The sequence below is a fragment of the Caloenas nicobarica genome, chromosome 1, assembly GCF_036013445.1.
Source record: "Caloenas nicobarica isolate bCalNic1 chromosome 1, bCalNic1.hap1, whole genome shotgun sequence".
NCBI lineage: Eukaryota > Metazoa > Chordata > Aves > Columbiformes > Columbidae > Caloenas > Caloenas nicobarica.
The window spans coordinates 49,592,626-49,606,366 of NC_088245.1; the positions used below are offsets into that span (position 1 = coordinate 49,592,626).

Here is a 13,741-nt window from a genome sequence, read left to right on the forward strand (position 1 = left end):
GGACTTTGAAGTAGCATTGCTAAGAGACAATTTATTGTTCTTCTCAAGACAATTACCCAGCACTCGTGAGAGAAAGGAGGGGCTACATTTACTTTTCCCAAAACTAATTTTTGTGAGTCAAGAGCGGGATTCAGATTGGTCAGTGATGTTGATGTTGGCCTCAGAGAAAGACAGCTTGGTTACCCGTGTTGCTTCTTATCTTGGGAACCCTTGTCACTTGATCACAGAGGAGAGCATCAAAACATGACAATTTATGAACCAGATATTCAGTCAGCCTGAATTGGAACAGGTCCACAAAAAGAGAGAAATCAATGAAGCTTCACAAATGAGCATCAGCTGACAAGAGGCTCTCAAAGATAAGACCACAACTTCGTCAGACAAGTTGAGCAGAGAAGCCATAAAAAGCAACACATCTAAAAGCACCTACAGCAGCATGAATCAAATGAACCAACAAATCTTATTTCAATCCAGAAATGTACATACCATGAGGCCCCACAAAGCACTTTTGCACCTCAGTAATTTTAACGGCTACTCCCACTTTTGGAGTCTTGGGGCGATAGGTGAGCTGCCTGACCAACACATATTCATACCAAGGACAGGCACAGAGAGGTGATGGCTCCTAGCAGGGCCAAGGAGATGGCAACAGTAGAGTTATTTTTAACAAACTGTCCTAGCGAACTGGAGTGAATTGTTTCCAGGACAGCCTTGCTTGAGACCCTGGCCATTCTTTAGGAATGCAACAATGAAACACCAAGAGTCTGGCCTTGGGTGACAAAGTAACAGCTCCAAATTGAGAAAGTGCTACATAGGAAAAGTCACTGCCATGGAAGTAGCTAGATGCTCACTGTGTGCATTTTTTAGCTCTCACTAGTACGCTATTCATGTCTCACTTTCTAAGAGGCAGCCATGGTTATACTATCTCATCACATCCATACTTGGTTTTATTTTTTAAGTTTTATGATGAAAAGCTTCCCAAGTATGTTTTTTCCTGCTCTTCCTAGCAGTGTAAAGTATGGCTATCCTGACTTGCTCTTTTTTTTCTTCTCTCTCATGCTTGATCCAAATTCTTCAATTGGTTGGATTCTCCATCAATTCCAGGACTTTATGCTTTATTAATTTTTTTTATTTGCATGTAGACAGTGCGCCTTCGTTTGTGAATATCTTTCTACTCTTTCATCTGATCTGGTGCTGTAATGCTGCTGTGCTGTGGTGGTGCCTGAAAAGAACATGTAAAGAAGAAACAGTTAACGTATGAAGTCCAGTCTATTTTTTTTTTCTGATATATTTCTAATATAATATATATGAAAAAGTTATTTGTGCAATAACTGTTGCTTTTCACATTCCTTTGTTTAGTTCTTTTTTATCTTTCATCCTCCTGATCCTGCAGTATTGCAGTAAAGCAATATAATAGTAAAAGGAAACAAAAATAAACCAAAAATGTTGTGAGGGAATTGGAATAGAGAAAAAAAAATAAAGCGTTTTAAATTATCATACGCATTCACAACAGGAAACATATTATGCACAAATCCTGAGGTCCTGAACAGTCAAGAGCAAGAATTTTGCGCTGATAAAAATGCAAATGTTTACAGATAGGCCTCTTTCCTAAGGGAGGGGTGGATGACTTCAGGATGAATTGGGTGATATTTTGTTTCACAAGGTCATTGCTAGGCTGCATGGGTGGATGATAGAGCAATTTGGTCATTGTGACACCTACAAGATAAGCAAGAGTTCAATTGTTTACTTATCTAGATGGCTGGCTGGTTTTTTAGGCAACAAACCGATCTGTTACAAGGCAGGATACTGGAACCATCACAAGACGCTGCCTCCATGGCCAAACAGGAACTGGGCAGGGCCCAAGCCAGGAGCACACTGGTCAGGAATCTTCTCCAGGGTCGTTTGTAGCTGGTGTGGAGAATGTTTGGCTCTGCAAACGTGGTGGAAAATTTGGATATTCATCTCTCCGTGCTTATACACAAATATTCTCCCAACTTCTCACACTTTCTCCATGCTCTTCAGTTTCATCAAATTTAATTAATTGACTGAGTTTTAACAGAATCAGAACTAGCAGGATAGTCAAGAAACCAGTTTAAAAATGAAATAAATTTCAGTTTTATGCACAAGCTACAAAAAAGTCCGTTTTCTACTGTCTGTTCCCAGGTCAATCCCATGATGTGATTTTGCCAAAAGGCCCTTAGTTCATAGGGGATGGTGAGGTGGTCACTCAGACCTTGGCTGCCTTATTCATTGTTGACCAAATATTGTAGTGATCCCAACACTCCAATTCATGCTCTTTATGTTAAAAGCCTCATAGTAAGTGTATCAGATTCAGGCAAGCCATTTAAATTTTCTGTGACACATTTTCTGGCTCTGTTAAAATGTATGATACTTCTGCAATTAAGAGTGTTGGTCACAGAATGAGTTGAGTTATTGTCACTGATTTGTCAAGTCTGGCCTTTCCAATTTGTCTGCAAACCACACTGAATTTTCCTGAAATGGTAATGTTTCCTTAAAAGTTAAATGAAAGATCTCCAGAAATATTCCTTTGTGCATCTTGGTTTTGCTTGCTCTATACAACTGGTGACCTACATTACATGGAATGTTTTCTGTTAGTCAATTACATGTTCTAACCTTTAGAAATAGAAGGAGTGCCTTTTTTCTCACAAAAATCATGAAGAGTGTTGGAGCTCGAGGATTAATTTGGAAAACATTTTTAAATCCTTAGAGAGAAGATTCTGTAGAGCTAGAAGAAATTTCTTCTTACTTTAAATGTGTTACATATTTTTATGCTATCAGAGAAACACTAAATTATAACTATTTTGTGCCTTGAAAAATGTGTCCACTTAGAGAATTCTACCACAACAGTATTTTAAAAAATTAATGTTGATATGTACCTCTCCCACCTTTGCTTTCTTCCTGTGAATAAAATAGGATATTATTCCCATTTCATAGACAAAGAACTGAAGCACAACCTACCTACCTTCCCTCAAGACAAAAGGAAGCAGGTACAGACATGTACCCAAACTGCAATGTATTAAACACATCACCTCCTTCTTAGCTGTACCAAAGCTAGTTTTGTCTGCCTGAGACCTAGGAGATATGACACAACCATGCAGAACACCACTGCCAGTCTTATAAAGAAATGCAATTTCCAATTGCCTGGGGAAGCCTCGCTGAGCTACAGCGATCAGTGCAGAGAAGGGTGCTGAACTGCAGACAGAATGTAAGAGAATTTGTTTTATATGTGTGCAGATAGTTTTATATTCTCCTTCTGGGAAGAAATGCAAGAAATCTCCTCAACAGAACAGTCTGCGGGATTGCTTACCTCACTATTTGGATTTTTCAATTGACCTCTAGATATGGAGAGGTAAGGTAGTATTTTTAGCAACATCCAAAATGGGCAGGAGCCAATTACTGTTCACAGTCTCTTTTGATTGCCTCTCTCAAACGAGAAGAAAAATGTAACAGGCACTCAGGTAAGAAAGAAAGAGACAATGAAGCTCAGGCAAGCCATGATAATAACATAGTTAGGATGATTTATTTATTTGCTAGTCTTTGTGGGCTGTTTTGTGCTGACTTCATCCTGTTGCTTTAACCCTCTAGGCTCTGCGCTGTCTCGGGTCTGCAACAGTAGTGATATATGAGCTTCTCTGTTCCATTTCTTTTGCGGCACTGGCTCTGGTAGCAGGATTTGAGCAGTAACAAAGGAGAAGCAGGGTATTTATTGCAGGCTCAAAGAACCTGACAGCCTGTGGCACAGCTGGTCCATCATTCCAGCGAGATGCTCAACAGAGGGGTGTGTAGGATGTCAAAACAAGGCACGAAAAACACCACAAAGGGCTTGTAGAATTATGTATGGTTTATGGATGGGGATTTTTCATTGAGGGGTTTGATCTACTGCATCGGAAAAGAACTGAAATCAGAGTCTTCTATTTCCAGTTTCATTCCCAGCGCTGTTACTGACACCCAGCGTACCCCCGGACAGCTCACTTGGGCTCAGCCGTTCACAACCCCATTTATTTGTCTGTCTCCAATCGGAGAGCCTTCGGCTGGAGACAGAGACGCTGAACACCTGCGGCCCCCACGCCTTCCCCGGCCTCCCGCGGGAGCTGCCAGGGCTCCCCGGGAGGCGGGCGCGCTGCTCCGCCGTCCCCACCACGGGCAGCGAGCCACACGCTCGGCCCTGCCGCTCCGGACCGCGGCGGCCCCGCGCAAGAGGGGACCCGACACCTCCCGCCGCGCCGCGCCTCGGGGCGCCCGATCCATCCCCTCGGCCGCAGCGGAGCCCCGCCCGGGCCCCGCCGTGCTCCCGCGCCCGCTGGCGAGGAGCCGCCAACGCGCCGCTGAGGCCCCCGCGGCTCCCACGGAGAGCGCAGCGCCGCCCGGCTGCCCCCGGGACGGGGGAGGCCGAGAAGCGACGCCGCCTCGGGCCGCGGCGGACCCGGCACGGCGACCCCGCGCCCCCTGGGGCGGGGCAGGGCAGCACCGCGCCCCGCCGGACCGTTAGGGCGGCCCCGCGCGGTCACGCCTCCCCTCACGACGCCGCCACCGCCCCCGGGACGGCCCCGGCCCCGCCGACGGGTTCCAGCCCGCCGCTCTCCTGAGGGACCGCGGCCTCTCCCGCCGCCGGGGGATCCCCGCCCCGAGGCAGCCCCCGGCCCCGCCGGCGGCGGCCCCGGCACCCACGGGCGGGGGGACTCCGGGGGACACGCCGCTTCGCCCCGCCCCCGCCCCCGCCCCGCCCCGCGGAGCTGCTCGTGGCAAAGTCACCGACCCCCGAAGCCCGCCGGGCTCCATCAAACGCCGCGGCCCCGCCCACCGACGTCATGGAAACAAGCGCGTCAGCCTCCCGCCCGCCAGTGGCGACGGCGGGGGGGCGGGGCGAGGCGCGGGGCCCCGCCCCCTCAGGCGCCGTGCCTATCGCAGCCCCGCCTTCTCCTCCCCCATTGAAGACGCCGCACGTCGGGACCCCCCCTTCCCCGGCCGTGCGAGGAGCCCTGTCACGTGACCGGCGCTCCGCAGGCGGCGAGGGGGTCGGCGGGGACCGGCGGCTGCGGCGCCGGGAGGGGAGGGGGGCGGTGGGAGCGAACAAGTGAGTGACCGCGGCGGGCGGGCAGGGTGGGCGGAGGAGGGAGGCGGGCGGATCGCTGCGCTCCGCCCCGCCCTGCCCGGTGGCGCCCGGCTCCTGTAGCGGTTGCTCTGCGGCGCTAGGGCTCGGCGGCACGCTCGGCGCTGCCCGGTGCCTGCGGGGGGAAGGAGGCGGGCGGGCCCCGGCGAGCGACGGCGGCGGCGGCGGGAGCGCCCGCCAGGAAGGCGAATCGCTGGTTCCTGCCGGTGAGGCGACGGGGGCGGGGCGGGCGGTCCGCGCCCCCCCTCCTTCTTCCTCCTCCCCCGGCTCTCCCCGCGCCGGTGCCCTCTCCTTCCCTCCCCAATTCGGTCGCCGCTTTTCCCCCGCCCCCTCTCCCGTCCTCCTTCCTCCCTTCCCCCGCGGCCGCAGGGCGGGGGCGGCGCGGCAGGGCCGACCGGCCGTGGGCAGAGCGGGGAGCGCGGGGACCTTGTGCGCTTCGGCGGGCGAGCGGCGGCAGGTTCACGGGCGCCTCGTCCTGGCCTGCGGCTGGGCGGCGAGGTCGGCCCCGCGGCGCCGAGGTAAGCGCGGCGGCGGCAGCGGCGGCTCGGAGCGGATCTTCTCCCGGCCGGGGCGGGCAGCGGCGCGGCGGCAGGTGCAGCATTGCTCCGCTTCGCTCCCGCCGCGGGGCTGCGGGCCATGGCCGGGCTCGCCCGGAGAGGCGGCGGGCGGCGCGGTTGGAGCAGCGGGGCGGCCGCAGCAGCGGGGCCTCTGCCGGGGCTAGGTGCCCCGCTCCCCGGTTTTCACCGGTTTTCCCCGCAGGTAACCGGAGCGCGTACCTGGCCGCCGCCGTTCAGCCGGGGCGCGGCGTGACCTTGAGGGCAGCGGATGCGGGGCTGAGGCGCGGCGGGAGTGCAGCCGCCGGGCGAGGCGCCGCCACACCGCCGCGGACCCCGCGGCCGTGCAGGGCCGGCACGCCGCAGCCCCCGGCGGGCGGACGGGCGCGCACACGCCGCGGATTAAGGTGGTGCTCAGCCCCCGCCGCCCGCCGGGTTAAGTAGCCGGGATTAGCCCGCTGCGGCTGCACGACACCGACATCCCGGGCGCCTCTCCGCCGCCCCGCGGGGGCTGGGAGCCCGGCACCCGCGCAGCCTCCCCCGCCGCCGCCTCCTCCTCCCTCTCCCGCCCGCCGCGCCCCCGGGGCGGTGTTTTCGGCCGCGGCTGGGTCGGACGCGGGTCTCCGTCGGAGCGGGCGGGCCGTTTTGATTTATCGATGCCTGGCCGGGCTGCTCATTGACCGGCGGGGAAGGGATGCGGCGCCCCTTGCGCCGCGGGTGAGCTTGGACCCGCGCGGGGCCGCCCCGCTCCGCGATGGGAAGCGCCTCGAACGGCGGCGGCGGTGTCATCCTCGTCCCGGCGGTGCGGGGAACCTATGGATGTGGCACCACGTGAGTTTGGGAGCCGGACGGAGCCTCCACCGGGGAATGGCTGGCTGGCCGGCCGCTGCCAGGCGCGGGAGGGAGCGCTCGCCGCTCACGGTGGAGCGGAGCGGGGAGGCGGGTGGGCTGGTGTCCGCTCCGCCGCCTGCCCGGGCTTCCCGCCGAGCCCCTCGGACTGTCGAAAAAAACGCTGAGGTCGGAAGGATTTAGGATTTCGGGAGGAAGGCCTCCAGGAAAGCCGACGGGTAGAGAGAGGTGGTCGCGTGGTCTTCAGCAGCGTTTCTGTCAGCAATCTAAATCCTTACTGATCTTTAAATGTGTGTTCCTTTTTTTTTTTCTGTTTCACTTTTTAGACTGTATGAGAAGGGAGGGGGGGAAGAAAGATACACAGTAACAACATTCTGGAGGCTTTTTTCTTGTAATTTTAAGATCCCCATTACAGAAATCCTTAAATACCCGTTATAAACAGCATTCTTAAATTCGTAACTTCAAGTGCTGAGGTTTTCTTCTCAGGGTCTGTTTAAAAGGAGCTAGTGATAACAACTTATTCTGTGTCTTAAACTATCATTCTGAACATGTGTTTGCACTGGTATCTGGCTTAACAGTATTTGAGGGATGACTAGCTAGATGAATATTCAAATCGCATCCCTTAACGTGTCTCGAAGCGAGTCCCAAGCCAAATGTGAAACATCTCTTGCATCATTAGCGATTGGCAATTTTGACTTGCTGGAGGGAGAAGCAGAGAATGCCTCTGGAAAACCACCGCATGTCCAAATGCTGCTGCATCTTTAAAACACCCGTGGGTCCTAATGAATTTGAGTTGAAATAGTGTCTTTAGGTGCCTGAAAAGATCTTGGCTAGGTAACTTTCCAACTTTTGGTCGACCATACAATGTATTCAAAAGGTGGTAACTGTAGCTATAGGCAGTGCCCCTTTTTTTTTTTTTTTCCAGTTTGATGGAGCTTTTCAAGGATTTGTTCCAAACACCACAAATCGTGAATTCCAACAGAAGTAAACTTCTGTATCTTTAAAGTATTGGCTCTTTTGGCAGGAATAGCTTCCAATGTACTAGGACTTTAATACTTACGGCATAATGAATGGAAACTCTCTCGGTGTCAGTGGAAAAAGTGGTCACTGAATTCACTAAGGAAAAAAACTCGTACACTTCAATGTGAAATTTTCAGCCTGGAACAACATTGTTGGGTCATTCGGTGTATTGCTGTTTTTTCAGTTTGTTGTGATAACCCACTCAGGTTGGGTTATCTGAAGAAAATTAGGATCCTGTGTTGTGTACAGACACTTGCAGCTTTTCTCAGTCGATATTGCTATCTTTGCTGACTTGCAACATTACTACTTCAGTTCATTCAAAGAAAAATGCTACTTGTGATGTGGGTAACTAAAGTGATACAAGTGAAAACTAAATTTAAAGGGAATTGTGGCTGTGCTCTATGTCTGCACGCATACAGTGACTCACTATTGCATATTAAGCAGATGTGTTTGGGAACTTAAAGCAGAAAACAGACCAGTGTCACATTAGCACTGAGTGCACCTTGTGTTGGTTTCTTACAAAGTTCTGTTGCATACAGGTAACGATATAAGCAAAGGATCCCCATTTGTGTCATATACAATCAACTATTCTGTGAGTGATGCTACCAATTAAAATTCTCTTCAGTCTAACCTTAGAATCTCATTTAGGAAGTGACTGTTTCATGGACCACAACATAGAGAACTGTCAGCCGTTAAAATTGAGAACCTCTAAACCATGTTGTGGAAGCTTAAAAGGAAGCTGAGAGCCTTGTAAATGTTCTGCAACTCCTTCATGAAGGTCTAGTAATTACTACTTTTTTTTTCTTTTACTGTTCGAGTTCATTCAGAAAAGAAGAGTATGATGAACTGGAGACAGTCAAAAGGTGAAGATATTAAGAAGGAAGGTTGGATCTGCTCAAAGCCACCTCAAAACTGGATGCTTTGGAAGAATTAACTTTGCCAACATTTAAGATTTTAGATCTGGGAACTCAGTATTAACTGACAAGTTCAAAATGGACGTGGCAAAGCAATCAATAACATGCCATAGCAAGCAGGTCTCCCTTGACATAAGGGTGGACAAGATAACCTAAAGTATCTTCTAACTCAAATTTCTTCCATTAAGGTAGACTAAATATTAATGGCACTGAGCATTCTTTACCGCTGAAATGTGACCTCAGTGATGTCTTTCAGTGTTTAAACTGTTTATTTTAATATATGTTATTTTCTGGTTTTTTAAGGGGAAATAGCACTAGTGCAACAAGGATGCACGTTTCTCTCAGAGTTCAAGTCAGGTTTCAGTTAGCAAAAATTAATATAATGCAGAATAAAGAACAGGCATTATTAGCCTAGTGCTAATGTAAATATCTTTCAAGAAATAAGGAAGGCTGCTTGAACCTATGGCAGATTTTGTTATAGAAACACATGCTTACTTTCCTCCAGAAGGCTCAATAAAATAGCAATAATATTCTTATATTTGTACTCTTTAGTATTCTCAACTTGTCTTAAAATAAATAATAATAATAAAACTTGTTAAAAGCTGCTGTTCAGGAGATAATGATCTTTGTAGAGTGTTTTAATTAAAAATTAGATAAAATCTAGAGGTTGCTATATTGTGTCTAAAAACCTAAGATTAACTCTGTCTACTGGCTTGCTCTAGTGTGTGCAACAGTCTCAAGTAGGTTTATTTTTTTTTTTTATTCAAACCTATCAAATTTTCTCTTGAAAGTGTCATTTTTATTTCTCCTTACAAAGTTAACTGATTGAAGAACAGAGAGTGTAGCGGACATGGAGTGATACTGTTGCCTGTTTGAAAAAGAAAAAGGAACCTATGATGATTTGTGTAGAGGATGGATATTTCTCAAAAGTATTAAGAATTACTAATCTAACTCAAAATGTCTTGTCTTCAGATTCGTATTTATTCACTTTTCAATAACTCAGTAACATTTGTTTTCCCCTAGCTTTGGCTTCAAATAGTTGAAAAGGCCTTGCTCACTTATTGCACAGCAGAGTGATAAAAAAATAAGGAAGGATTTTTTTTGTTCATGAAGCCCCTCAAACCTGTATATCCTTGTGTAAAAACTAAAAATGTGTTCAGCATCTCTGAAACAGGGCAGTTCCTTAGGAAAGATGGGAGCAATGATAATAAGCAGTATAGAAGGAGGATTTCTGGGAGGTAATGTACAGTGAAATCAACAGGCAAAATATTAGACTATCCCATCTTGAAACAGTTGCACCTTTTCACACCGACTGTAATTTCAACACAAGAACATGGTATCATCCAGTTTGCCTTTTATTTTTAAAGTTTTGGGCTTTCAAATACTGTTTATAAAAATGAGTTTCTAGTTGTCATGACAGGTTTCACTTAATACGAACAGTAAATTTGAGGGATCTGCCTGTTCAGGCTATTCATATTCTGGTAAACATTATGAAAGTGATTTCTGCTGCCACTTATAAATCTTAATCTAAGTGCCAGATGACAGCAGGAGGTGTTATTAGTTTAATTTTGGTGAATTGCAAAGTAGGCATGAGGCTTTCTAAGTCGGTATTTCAAAGGTCTGGTGGGAGAAGAAATGTAAAGAAAATGTAGGAGGCATTTTAAACCAAACCAAAACAAAAAAAACAGAAATAGCTCTGAAAATAAATCCAAATTCTTTTTGTCCAGTACGAGATAAGATGTAACATGCTGTTACAAGACAGACAAATAACATCTGCCTTGCTGTTGGAGGGGAATGGACTGAGGAAGAGGGTACACCCTTCCCTTTCTGCTGTTTGCAACTGCACTGTGCAGTTAAGGAGTGCATGGATGCATTCTGAGGATGACAGAGCTTTGGTGCTGGCTGTTAAGTCTGGCTGGTTTTGCCACTTAAAATGTGACCAGTCTCAGCACTAGGGGTAGCGGTGGCTTATTGCTGGTTATTTTCTGATATTGCTTTGGAGGAGAGAGGAAGGTAAGCTCCTGCATGGCCTCCTACCTACGGTGAACTTCAGTGATCTGCAGGTCTCAGGGTCTTTTTTTTTTTTTAATATTGTTTATGAGCTGGATGTGAGCACAGGAAATACAGTGTTCTTAAAACACACTTCTGCAGAGCCTATCACTTGTAATCTGCTACCCTTACTTGTGCCCTTATATTCACAGAAAGATAAGGTGGCAGCAGGGAATACAACACTATTGGGTTCTGACCACTTGGTGTACAGTGTCTGGTCTGCGAAGAGGAGGCCTGGGATGTACCGTACTCTGCATAGTCGATAGCGACAAACCCCATCTCAAGGCAGAAAGGATGATTCAGCTGCTCTTGATTAAAGCAACTATCTAAGTTCCTGGGATGCAACCCAAGGTTCACAGTGGTGTGCTCTTTTTCTGCTTGTCTTATGTCTTCAGTGAAACTCCAACTTTGATATTAATTTTTAGATTTTGAATCTGAGATTATCTTAATCACCTTTACAATACACGCAGCAGTGGAGGAAAAAAAATCAAGTGTTTTTTTGCTGGAATATTACAGATGTGCCCTTCCATAGAGATCACACAACTTTTTTTGCACTTGTTACTTGACAAGTCACTGGCAGCTTGTCCACATGGCTCTTCTATGGCTATGCAAATACAAGGATTGTTGCTTGCGGTGTGTACTTTAACTTCCTGGACTACTGTATCTCTACTGAAATCAAGACATCTTGGATCTTACATGATAACAGATTTCTTAAAAAATAGAGTAAAAATAAATATATTGCTGTATGATACAATAAACAGAATCTGTAAATCAGCTCAGAATATCTGTTTGGATTTCAAGCAGATAAAAAACAACTGATAGCTCCATATGAAGAGAGGAGGAAGAAGGGACATTAGCTGTGTTGGATGGAGTTTTTCCACCATAGAAAAAAATAGCCATAGTGCTATGCTCTTTGTTGAAATAAGGAGCTTGGCCATGAGCAGTAAGGAAGTCTTGTACCTACTGCAAACTTTTTAGGAATACTTTTAGAATGTTACTAAAAGTTCAGAGGATGGCCACTGTGACTCTCCAAAAGCCTGGAAAACATTCAGGTTTGTATTAGGTAGGTGTTTCGAGAGACAGGAGTCTTAAGTCCTGATCAAAAGACTTGGTCGTCACTTCTGTTAATATGTTTGATTGCTTTTTTAATATTCTCAAGTTATGGCACGCTTTTGTTATGGCCTTCTGAAGCTGCTGTGTTGATCAGCATAATCCAAGAGACTGTGAGGATGGTGAGACACCTTCATTTGTACTTGCCTATTTGGCTTGTCAGCATGAGTGAAAAGTTTCATGGGGTGGCTGAGGTGGCCTGGTAGCTATTTTCATTTCCATCCTGTCCTGGGCTGCTCAGTAACTCCCTCCTCCTCTGTGGCATCTCTGCTCCTTTACATCTACTCGCTGCACTGGTAGATGATTTGTGTTACAAAATCTTCATGCAAAGATTGGCCTTTCCAAGGCGAGAGGCGAGGCTTGTGTGAGGGAAGCAGCATGTGTCTTCGGATTGGTGGTGTGGGAATGTTCCTCTTGCTCAGTCATCATGTGAAACCATTCCCTAGAGAGTATTAACCTTTTCATGTAGAAGAACTTGAAGTTTTTCTGACAAAAGAACTTGAAGTGATTCTGACAGTATATTGGAGAGCAGCTTGAGTGTCAGTCTTCATGTCAGTCTTCAACTAATGGCTTTCCAGAAAAGATTATTTGGATCTATCCAAGATCTTTGCACTAAGTAAAATATTAAAGAATATTACAACACATTAGCTATATGCCTAGGTGGTTTCTGATACTGCAGTGAAGGAAATGAAAAAGTGTGTGTCATATCGTGCATTCAGACTTGCTTTCTGAGGTTTTTACTTGGATGAGACTGAGGAAATAGTAACAAGAAATGGGTAGAAAAGATGACGGGTATGGTTAGCCCTTAAATTACCTCTTCTGGCTATTTAGATAGAGACTAAAGCAAGATCTTAATATGGGTATTGAGCAGGAGTTTTTTTGCTTCCATCTAGTGCTGTCACTGTTGATGCTACGCTTTAAATTGCTTTACATGGCTTGGGTCTGCCAATTTTTCTTTGCTCAGAAATGCAGCTGGTGCAAAACTTAATGAAGCCTATGGAATACAGTACAAATCAATATTTAAATTAGAGCAGTGTCTAGCAGCCCCACTCTGGTGAGGTTGTATGAAACATGACGTGATTTAAACTGGCTGGCAGGATCTGTAGCAGAAGGCTTTCAAATGTACATAGTTGAGACTGACATTTTGGGGAGCGTAGGGAAGGTGGTCTATCCACTAGCACAACTGTTTTACTTCTGCTCTATTAACAACTCAAATAATTTCAGCTTGTGTTCACTTCACCTCTGAAATCCATGTAGCTAACAGTGACAATGATTTTCACATTCTTCAATGAGCTGGCTTTGCATAGTGAAATGTCTTAATGTCTTCACGAAGTCTGATTTCAGATGTGTTTTGGTAACAGGTTGATCTGGCTGTGGTGACTGCAGGTCTAGTGGTTTGTTTCTAAGCTGGAGCTGTATTTCTAAAGCAAGTTGAAAGAGATTTGGTAATAAAGCACTACATTATCTAGGATTTGAGAAAAGCATAGTCTCTTAGCTTTTAATTTTTTGTGTGTGTGTGTTAGTTGGTTTCTATTAGTGAAGGCACTCATCGTGGAGCTATCCTTCAGAGGGAGACGGCTGCTCATGGTGTATATTAGGTTACAGGGACCTTTTGAAAGAGCTTTAGTACAAACATGCACTTCCAAAAATGAAATCCCAGCATATAAAGCAGTGGTACATACTAAGGATATCATTTGCTTGCGAATGAACAGTTCACATGTGGCTTTTTTCCTTGTTGATCCTAGCGTTTCTGGGCACTGGAGAGCAGCACCTCAAACTGTACTACCAAAACTGTTCAGAAAAGGTTGTCTTGGTTATGCAAAGTCTGACACTCTAAAGCTGTGGTGTGAACTTCAGCTACCTCAAAGCATAGGAAATCAGTTTACCACATGGAAAAATAAAAGGAGCAGATGCTTGAGGGCAATACTTTATATTTTCTGGGAAGATACTGTAGTAACATTTTTGGTAAGTGGACTGCTTACTCCAAAACTGAAATGTTGAATTTGCATAGGCTTGAAGATTTATGTTCTCATTCTACTGTCAAATCTAAAACTAGAGAAGGGAATATGGAGAATAAGGCTCTATATACGAATCGCAGAATCATTTCAGTTGGAAGAGAC

The 13,741-nt window shown here is 46.9% G+C and overlaps 1 protein-coding gene across 4 annotated transcripts in view; it reads left to right on the plus strand.

Moving 5' to 3' along the window:
* Positions 1-4,953: 4,953 nt before the first annotated feature.
* The window catches only part of ATP2B1 (ATPase plasma membrane Ca2+ transporting 1), a 65,679-nt gene continuing 56,891 nt past the window's right edge, over positions 4,954-13,741 (plus strand). For 2 of the 4 annotated variants that reach the window (XM_065627103.1, XM_065627106.1), the window contains exons 1-2: positions 5,171-5,331; positions 5,495-5,643. The gene's annotated coding sequence lies outside the window, so the exon portion shown is untranslated. Of the gene's footprint in view, positions 5,090-5,170; positions 5,332-5,494; positions 5,644-13,741 lie in introns of those variants that run through there. The other 2 variants (XM_065627105.1, XM_065627104.1) reach the window with 2 other exon arrangements.